The sequence below is a fragment of the Lepidochelys kempii genome, chromosome 27 (genome assembly GCF_965140285.1).
Source record: "Lepidochelys kempii isolate rLepKem1 chromosome 27, rLepKem1.hap1, whole genome shotgun sequence".
NCBI classification, from domain to species: Eukaryota; Metazoa; Chordata; order Testudines; family Cheloniidae; genus Lepidochelys; species Lepidochelys kempii.
In genome coordinates this window covers 18,670,898-18,681,492 of record NC_136406.1, presented here as the reverse complement: position 1 = coordinate 18,681,492, position 10,595 = coordinate 18,670,898, and the positions used below count along the sequence as shown (strand labels likewise).

Here is a 10,595-nt window from a genome sequence, read left to right as displayed (position 1 = left end):
GGGTGTGAATCCATTCTAGTTGGGATGGAGGAACAGGCTGTGCCAGAGACGCAGGGTACAAGCCAATCTGGCGGCGAAACCCACACTAAGGGGCGATTTTTTGCTATCACATATAGTAGAAAACACGGCAAACATAAGAATAAGCGCCAGGGACACAGCTTAGCCTTTCCTGCTCTTATTGTAGTCAGAGCGCTAACTCGCGACGCTGGCATCCAAATCTGCCTTTAGGTTTCAAACCTGTTACAGTCAAAGTCTAGTTCCGAACATCTTTAACCAAAATGCATTATTACCTACATCATCTCATATCGGTGTAACAACCTGATAGAGTACTGGCTGCAAGCGATTAGAATAAGAGTGCAGTGAGTCATCCACTGAAAACTAGTCCTGCCGTCAGCATAAGGGACTTTACGGGGAACAAAATAAGATGGCTGGACTCTTACACAATAAAGGGATTTGAACAAGCGAATCCTCTCAGCCAACATTTAAAAATGTTACAAGTGAAGCAAAGTTCAACACATCAACAGTTAGAGGCTCCTGCTTGTGGCTGAAGCGGAAAAGGGACAGTGCAGGAGGTAAGATTGAAGTGTGCAGAAAAGAACTCTCAAGAAGCTTCAAATGATTTCAAAACAGCTTCAGTACCTTCAATCAAGGATGAAAAGATCTGAGATCAGAAACAATTACAAATCTATTACAAGCTATCACAGTGTAGGATAATTAGCTATTTTCTATCTCACTTTTTTATGAATATATATATATATATATATATATATATATATATATATATATAATATTTGTCAGAAATATTACCAAGAGCCGGATTCAAATACTAAGATTAGTGACACTTGATTGGATGAATAATTTCAATATCTAATTTTCAGCAAGTGTTTTCTAAAGCAGTTAGAGACACAAATTAATTTGTAATTATAATTAATAGCTGTTTTTTGTTGAAAATTCAGAATGCTAAATAATGTGACTATTTTAGCCTGCTTGGAGTTCAATTTCAGTATTTTCACCCCATCCTGATGGGGATCCAAGTATTTTTCTATTACTTCTATTTCTGACATGTACAGGCTCTCACTTTTGACAGACCTTAATTAAGAGCCATGTAAATGCTTTTCTGCATAGTTGCTGACAGGTACCTTAGGGTATTACCAAGCCTGCTTTCCAAGTATAGGCACAACAGAGATGATTCCTTTCCATCCAAAATAAGCTATTAGTTTTTGGAGTAAATATGAACTGCAAATATTAGCTGAATAATCTATTTTAATTCTGAGTAACAACATTTCCCCCATCAACTGGAATAACCTGCTTCATACAAATATTTTCCTTCTCCAGGGATCTCTGTGAGCTTGGGGAAATAATGGCTTTTCCTTGAAAATAGAAGTTAGAAATTCTGAATACAGCAATAGCACCTTTAATTACTTTATGATCGGAGATGTTGACAAAGCTTTCTCCCTCTCTAATTATTCCCTTTCTAACCGTATTTGACGGAAAACCTTTTCCTGTCTCTCCAGGCAAATGTGTCACCCTTCCAAACAGAGTCTGAATACTAGAACAGGGAGGCTGTACCAGAAGCAAGAACTCCCCCCTTTCTGATCTTACTGTATGGAAAATCATAAATTTTTGTGGCTTTATCTGTGATTTTTAAATATAACACACTGAATATAAATGTATATTTCACATCACTGGAAGACACAGAATTTTAGATGTAGTATAGGCAGCCTTTTACCCAGGATTCTGACTATATATACTCCAAGTCAAACAGATGGTGACCAAAAATCATTAACAGCTAATAGGAACTCAGCAGGTTTTGTCAAATGACATTCCTAGCAGAGGGGGAGTGTTTACATTCTGTCACCAGGTCCTCCTCCCTTCTCCAATGAATAATTATTTATACACTGCGGAACAGTTCCAACAGGAAGGAATGAGAGAAACCCACCCTAGAATACATTATAGCGGTCATTCTCCTAGACTCTAGGAGACCTGGCTCCAAATCAGTGCTCCACATCAAGCAGAGATAGAATTTGGACCTCGGTCTCCCACATGCCAGGTGATGCTCTAACGCTGGGTTACTGGGTTGGGGGGGCGCAGCAGTATAATCACCACCTGTCTTTTCACCAGCGTGGGGAACACCTCGTTTGTGAATCCTGCTGAGGCTGAGACAGGAGACCGGCATGGCGCACTTTCTCTTCATGCACTGCAGGTGTCAGCATCAAGGGATGTTAATCTGGTACTGTTTTGTCAGAACTTCACATTAACGGAAATAGTATGCACAAACAAGTCTCTGTTTTATTACTACAGCCACTAGCATTATTGTAACACGTGCCAGTGGTGCCAGACGCCTATCCTACATTAGAAATACATCCGGTTTCCACAAAGAGAACAGCCTCTGTCCCGTTCTCCCTAATAACGGCAGTTCTCTGAGCTGGATCTAATCCAGGGGAGTCCCATTGCCTAGAAAGAAAAGGAGTACTTGTGGCACCTTAGAGACTAACCAATTTATTTGAGCATAAGCTTTTGTGAGCTACATCGGATGGTTAGTCTCTAAGGTGCCACAAGTCCTCCTTTTCTTTTTGCGAATACAGACTAACACGGCTGTTACTCTGAAACCTGCCATTGCCTAGAGACATTTCTCTTCTGCTAGGGGAAAGCGTGCAACAAACTATCTAATAGGCACAGAACACATTTCCTAATTACTGTTCTGTTGCCCGTCAGTCAATCTATTCCTGAAGTCTTAAAAGGGATGGATATAACCAGGAATTCCCGTTGGTGGCTTTTATTTGAGGAGTGGGAAAGGCATCTCTATGAAGTGAGCTGTAGCTCACGAGAGCTTATGCTCAAATTTGTTAGTCTCTAAAGTGCCACAAGTACTCCTTTTCTTTTTAGTAAGAAAGTTATTTTAGTTCTACCCTAATTAACAGCGGATGCAAACCCAACACATTTAAACATTATGTACCTAGAATAGTGTTGACAGATGCAGTAGCCTTGAAGGTATGTTTCAAACTACTTAAGAATATTGACATATTTAGCAAAAGATTTTACTTACATACAAGCACGAGCGTGGGTTCTTTGACAGAGGGTGGGTTCGTGAGGAATTAAAGGGATAATAACACTTAAAGATAGTGAACCATAGACTTGTTTGATGATTGGTTACTAATTGCCGTACAACCAAGAGAGTGTCAGATGCTCCATTTAAAGACTTTGTTCAGTGGTATCCAATCTATTCAATGATGGGATAACTTGTGACTCTAGAAAATCGGTATTCAGTTGTGAACTGCAATTGGCCTCCCAGAGCTGCACCTTGTGATTTTTAAGCCTGAAGGGTTTAAATCAGCTCCAGCATGGTCTCCCCCGTCTCTTGTAGCAGCTTTAGGAGCTCTCAGCTGCAGCTATCAGTTCTTTCCAGGCTGCTCAGCAGCGCTCTACTGGCCACCTAGGGCATTTCAAGGTAGGGAGGAGAGTAGCTCTAGTCTAGTTACACCATTTCCTGGTTCCTTGCTGAGCTGTAAGAACTTCAGGTAAAGCAGGATGAGTGCTTGACTGGCTCTCCCTGAGCCTAGAAGACCTCCTAGCAAAAGACTCCTCATCCTCTTCTGCACAGCCCTGCAGGGTAACCCAGCAGAGGATAACTAACCACCATTTTACAGCTCCCAGTTCTCTGGCTCAGTCCAACTTAGAGTTGCCTCCAGACTACTCTGACATGAGCCAGCTAGCTATCAGTCCCTTGGTACCATACACTAGTCAAGGAGAACTGGAAGCATTACACTCTAGCTGTTTTATTTATGGCCCCCTCCAATATGCTCCTTGTATTGGAAGCCCTAGAGATGTAGGGGTCAGCTATGATGGTTGTATGTCCACCAAAGACTCCTCAGCAGATTTCCAGATGATTATTTGTATCTTGTGAGAGGAGTAAAAAAGGACAAAAAAAATCTGGCTTTGCTGATTATGGTCCTTTGTCAGTGGACAAGTTATGGGCAGTCTGCCCGTTAGAACTGGTCCAGGAGCACAACTAAGAGTTATAGTCAGGAGTCAGAAACCAAAGCCTAATCTGAAGAGTTAACCAGTCTCACAGGAGACATAGCCAAAGGTCCAAGCCAGGAGTCAGAAACAAAAGCCTAAGCCAAAAGGTTACCTGCAGCCATAGACAGAAGGTGGAGGCACAATCTGAGCCAGACATCAGGAAGGAGCGGGGGGATAGAGACAGTACTATAGAAGAAAAAAGACCAAGCACAGCTGCAGTTTTGAATGTATTAAGCAATCACTAGACTGTGGCTGCTACTGAGTTTAAAGTATCAATCTGCAGACTCCTGCAGCCAATCAGGTGGTGCAATAAATCAGACCGCTTCTATCAGGGCCAGCTGCACTTATTGGGTTGTCAGGAGGCTAGCTTTACTGCAGGCTGGCCCCTGATACCCTTTGACCTTTCCAGGCTGAAAGATTGGCCACCACTGCTTTAAATCACAGTAGTCTTTATAACAGAAGCAACCAAATTGAAGATGCGGCATAAGGCCTTTTACTGGTTTGGTTTTATAGGTAGGTTTCCTCCTAGGAACTGAAATTCTTAATTTTCCTCTCCATTTGGAGGACTATGGAGGATTGGAGCACTTTCCAGAAAGCTACCATTTCTTTTTAGTAAAAGGAAAACCCACTATTTACTCTCAGATGAAGAAGGATATTTATGGAAGACTAAATGGCCTATTAAAGGGAAGCCAGCTTATCTCATATGGTGGAGTTTCCCTATTTATGTATGGAAATAGACTGTTACACTGAGTGATGGGATCACAGAAACAATGTCAGACTTATTTATTGTAATAAAGCCAGAACTAATTAATGGAACGATCTTTTGTCCCTTCAATTTCTTTAAGTTGTTGAGCTACTTTATTGTGAAAGTGTGCTGACCACATAAAACATTCTAAGTCTTTGTGAATCTTGTTGACCGGTGGCTTATTTTACATCTACCCAGACCTCAACAATATACATTAACAAGAGCCACTTTAGAATGATGCCAAATATCATCCAGACATGAATGACTGATAGCTATAGGAAATTATGTCCTTAAAGTCTTTAAAACAAATATACAAAAACAAGGGTGGAAAAAGTGCAAGCCACGTAGTATTGCAAGAAGTTCAAATTGGATAACCTTCCCAAATCTCTTTAAAAACTAATAAATCAGGGCCAAAATTTTGTTTGCTTTTCTCTCACCAGTAGTCCCATGAACTTTATTGGGTCTCCTTATCTGGATAAGGCAAACAGGATTTTGCCCATGGTATTTTTAAATGGTTTAAATAGTAAAACTATGTAAAGAGGAAAACAAGTATAATGGCAGAGTCCTTCACGCATAGAACACGGCCCGAAATACTCAGGTATCTTGAATATTTCAAAGGAGCAAATAGCTATCCTATCTATATTACCTCAACAGAAAATCATTCCCCTGAACTCAGACTAAATTTTGGAAAGAGTGAGACTAGATTTTGCAGCCAGGGATGAGAGGAACAAACATGGCTTTGTCACATTTCCACCTCCAGGATTCTGGGCTGGCTCATGAGTTGATGCAGTTCCAAATTTAAATAAGAACAGCCCTGGAGACTTCTCTAACATCGTGACTCTCCATACCCAGAGAAGCAGGCAGCCAGTGTGAGTTCCCCACCTTTCCAGGGGCAGTAGGGCTCAGGCTTCAGACTTCAGCCCTGGGGTGGTGGGTGGCAGGCTCCAACCGTGGGGCTTTGGGCTCTGATCCTGAGCTCACCTGCTCCCCCCCCCGCCCCCATTGCCCTGGTGCCTGCTGCCTCCCTATGCACCTCTCCATCCAGGCCTTAGTTTGTCCCCTGCTTGCTGGGGCTGAGTAAGTCTGCTGTGAAAAGCAATATTTGTATGTTTGTTAATATAACTTTTTACTGCCTTCCAGCTAGCTAGTAAGTCTGCTGTGAAAAGTGATATTAACAAACATACAAATATCAGTTTTCACAGCAGCAGACTTACTAGCTAGTGTGTCTTTAAAAAAGCAACCAACAAGCAAAAGAAACAACAAAAAAGACAAGAACATGCAAAGCAGTTTATTTTGTTTCTATTCTGTTTAGGTCCAGTAAAGAATAGAGACAACTGTAATTATTTTTATTATTGAGTCTGCAAACAAACAAACCAAAAAAAGCCCTACATAAATTACAATGATTTGGACATGTACATGTGCAGATTTATTTGTTTTTCCTAAAGTTAATTAAGTATTTTAGGAAAAATTGTCAGAGAGACGACCAGCAAGAGTTGGTGGTTGCACTCTAAGGCCACCAAAACATTTCTTGTGACAACCCCTGCTTTAGGAGATGCACAAGTTCCACAGCTGCATAAGCCATGTAAACATGTATGGTACAGCCTTTCTTTGCTTAGAATGAAATTCATTCCTGTTTTCTCCCCTCACATACAGCTAAAAACTCTAGTTCAAGCCCTCATCATCTCATATCTTGACTGCTGAAACTTTTTCCTTTTTGGTGTTGCCAGATGGAGTCAGTTTTCCCTCAAGCCCTTTAATATATTCTGCCATGGGAATAGCTCCCAGTAAAAATCCAGAAAGCCACTATATCTTCTTTTAAATCCCTCCTTAAAATTTTGCTGTGATATCTCCAATATAGGTGACAATGGCTAAGCCGTGATATGCCATAACTGCTTCCTATTGCACCAAATAACATTGTTTCACTATTACCTTGTCCTCCCAACTCATCTGTTTGAATTTCTCCACCTGTTATTTCTTGTCATATTATACAAATTATAAATTGTTGGAGCAAGAACTCTTGTGTGTGCATAGCATCCAAAACAATGGAACTTTGCTCCCTGAATGAGGCTTCTAAAGTGTTACTGCAACAAACATAATTTTAAAAGTCAAATTTTTCTAATGGTAAAAGTGCATGTAGTCTTCATTCATGTTTTCCATAGTCACCTTCAGAAAGAGCCTAGGCTTGGAAAATTTCCTGCAGAAAGCTGAATGTTTTGGGAAGTTTTGGACCACCAAACAATTCAAAGGGAAAACCAGAGAGAAATATAAACATTATTATGATCCCATTGTACCCCAGGAGCTCCACGCTGAAGGGATCACTTGTATCTGAACATTGAATAGATTGAAAGCCTGCATTGTTAATGGCCCAAATTCACCATGGCTACAAGAGGTGAAAGCAGGGTGTAGTTCTCCCACAAGCCCAGGTTCTTAGCCCTATTTCCCTGGGGAAGGGAGGCGGCGGGTTCCGTGCCCGCCGGATGGCGCTGTAGGCTGGCACCATTTCCTAGGAACCCCAGGGCATGCCCTGATGCCGCACATCTGGGCGGGGCTGGCGCCCCCTTCTCCCCCGCTGAGGATGGTGTTCTCCTTTAGTCCGCGCAGCCACACAAAGGGACGGGGGGAGGCAGCCCCCCCGGAGAAAGGGGATGCGATGGAGGCGGTGCGTGCAGCTCCGGTGCTCTAGGGGCGCATGAGCGAGGCGCGCACTGGGCTAGAGGGGCGCAGACACGGGGGATCTGCTCCTCTCGCCACAGGAGGCAGCCCGCCGCCTCAGCACTGAGTTTCGGCCCCCGGCGGCAGGCAGCTCAGGGCCCCGCAGGTAACAACCCCGGGCGGTTGCATGTCCCTGTGGCCGCGGCAGTAGCGCGCTCCGCTCCACGAGTCTCCAGCAAAGACATCGGGGGAGGAAATTCCGTTGTAGCAGCAGGCGGGGTGCTGGCCGGGCCCTGCCTATGCCCCGCTCGGGGAGGCTGGCCCCCGCTTGGCCCTCGCTCCACCTGCAAGCTCCGGATGCTGCAGGGGCAGACTCCGGGGAGCTCGGTGGGAGGATGGGCACATGGCGCTGGAGGCGGGGGGCGGACCTGGACCTGTACCTGAGCGATTGCACAGAGGTGCTCTGGCTTCTCGCTGGGGGAGGGTTGTGAGGGTTCTTGCCTATGCCACGTCTTGGGGGCATTTCTGCTGCCTCAGGGCAGCAGCATGACATTGGGCCAGGCGAGGCCAGTGCATAGCTCATGCTCAAGCAAATTGGTAAGCAGGGTCTGGTATGAATGCATCGAGCATCTCTCTGTACAGAGGGCCAACTTCATCTGCCCAAAGAGCTGAGGAATTCAGCAAGTGAAAACAAAGATGGAGCGTCCAGGGCAAGTGGGCTGGATTTTTTACTCTTGTTTATTTTAAACCAGCCTGTGGACATCCTCAGCTACAAAGAGGCAGCAGAAATGTGTTTGTGCTGAGATGAAAGAAAAGAATTAGCAATACCAGTCCTTTTAATTCATAATCCGGTTTCCACAGAGACTGCAAGAGGCTGAGCTAATTGAAATATAATTGAAGGTTTAAAATTATAGTGGGTGCCTGCATTAAGGAGAAATTATTTAGATTATGCTAAAAATAAACGGAGCAGTTCAGGTTAGTGTTATCAGAAGATCTTAAAGATTCAAGCCCTGCTTGACAGGTGTCAGTTTTTATAAGACGAACTGCTTGGTTTCTTGCAATTGCAGTTCTTTTATGTGTTTATATATCTTTTGAGTTATCTGGCTTACTGGCTATTTTAAGACAACTGTAGCTGTTGTATTTAAGCACCAAACAAGGCATCACATTATATAACTGCACTCTGAGGATTTGAATAGTTAATTTTTTTTTCAGTGCTCAAGGGGCTTCTTGCTTAATACAACAGTAACTCAGACACAAATTTTTTTTTATTTCATTACACTGTAAAACACTATACTTGAATCCCATAATTAAGTAAAAGGTTAGGTAAGCCGTGCTTTGAATTTTCTTGGTAGACAAAAGTATAATGTCTCCAAGAAACTGAAGTCCTGCTTAACAGCAGACAGTCATGCAGTTTCCAACACCCAAAATTTTATAGTTCATATGCCTTTCCTGACCTATTATAAATAGTGATTTTCTGGAAAGATGTTGAAATGCAATTGTTTTTGAAAAACAATCTATCTTGGAAAGTATGTCCTCAATACTGATGCTTCATTCCATATTTAGCCAAGTTTCCAAACCAAGTTTGGAAACTATATAAACATACTAGAGCAAAACCAATTTCTAATATAGTTCAGCCATCCAATGTGGACAGGCCAAAAAATGTCAGAATCCTATTTAAAGATTCTGTTTGGTCCACCCACACAGGCTGACTAATCTTCAGCTGGAGCAGTCCAAATTCTGTTTCTTATCCAGTATGGATAGAATTTAAAGAGTCCTCTCCCTAGGCCATGAAGCTGGTCAAACCTTCTGCCCCAATAATAACTGAGCAGGAATAAACTTAAAAATGAATTAGGGTTTTGGAGAGTGCCCAGTATGAGAGGAAGAGTGCATCTCAGTGAGTTTTTGCCTTCAGTGTTGAAACGATACACGTGTGTATTGTAATTTGTATGCTCAAAACACTAAGAGTTGCCTAAATTTATTAGTGACCTAATAGGCATAGGACTGAACCTACTAGCTGGAAACCAGTATTAGGACAAGAGGTGCTCACCAGCAAAGCCCAGGGGGAGTGCAGTTGCATTGTTAGGGTATTGACCTGGAGTTGGGAGACCTTGCTATTTCTGCCAGACCTGGTTTCCCAGGTCCAGGCTGAAATTTCTGATCAGAACGAGCGAGACCCACCCACACCAGAATACTGCAGCTAATTGCCCAGTGGTTAGAGTTCTCACATGGGATCTGGGAGCTCCTGATTCAGTCTCTGCCTAATTCAGACCAGAGACTTGAACCTCAGCCTCCCACGTCAGGTGGGCGTACCATGGATTTATTTATTATCTGTCCCTTTCCTTATTGTTCCTAATATTCTGTTAGTTTTTTTGACTGCTGCTGCATATTGAGCAGATGTTCTCAGAGAATGATCCACAATGACTCCAAGATCTCTTTCTTGAGTGGTAATGGCTAATTTAGACCCATCATTTTGTATGTATAGTTTGCATTATGTTTTCCAGTGTGCATTACTTTTCATTTATTGACACTGAATGTCATCAGCCATTTTGTTGCCCATTTACAAAGGGATCTCACAAAACTGAGTAATTCTTTGTAGTCAGTTAGGACTTAACTCTCTTAACTCTTAATTTTATATTGTTTGCAAATTTTGCCACCTCACGGTATACCCCTTTTTCTATATGTTGAACACCACAAGTCTCAGTACAAATCTCTGGGGGACACCACAATTTACCTCTCTCCATTCTGAGAACTGACCATTTATTCCTACCTTTTGTTTCTTATCTTTTAACCAGTTACAGATCCATGAGAGGACCTTCCCTCTTATTCCATGACAGCTTACTTTAATAGCCTTTGGTTAGGGACCTTGTCAAAGGCTTTTTGAAAGTCCAAGTACAATATATCCACTGGATCACCCTTGTCCACATGCTTGTTGACTCCTTAATCGAATTCCAATAAATTAGTAAGGCATGATTTCTCTTTACAAAAGCTGTGTTGACTCTTCCCCCAACAAACTGTGTTCATCTATGTGTCATTCATTCTGTTCTTTACTGTAGTTTAAATCAATTTGCCTGATACTGAAGTTAGGCTTACCAGTCTGCAATTGCCAGATTCACCTCTGGAGTTTTTTTTAAAAATTGGTGTCACATTAGCTATCCTTCAGTCAACTGGTACAGAAGCT

General features: G+C 42.5%; 1 protein-coding gene across 6 annotated transcripts in view; it reads left to right on the top strand.

Moving 5' to 3' along the window:
- Window positions 1–10,595, top strand: part of MPP3 (MAGUK p55 scaffold protein 3) — a 111,564-nt gene that overhangs the window by 38,282 nt on the left and 62,687 nt on the right. The window contains exon 1 of one of the 6 annotated variants that reach the window (XM_073325894.2): window positions 7,297–7,583. The exons of 4 other annotated variants lie outside the window; for them this stretch is intronic. The gene's annotated coding sequence lies outside the window, so the exon portion shown is untranslated. Of the gene's footprint in view, window positions 1–7,296; window positions 7,584–10,595 lie in introns of those variants that run through there. One more of the 6 variants, XM_073325897.2, reaches the window with a different exon arrangement.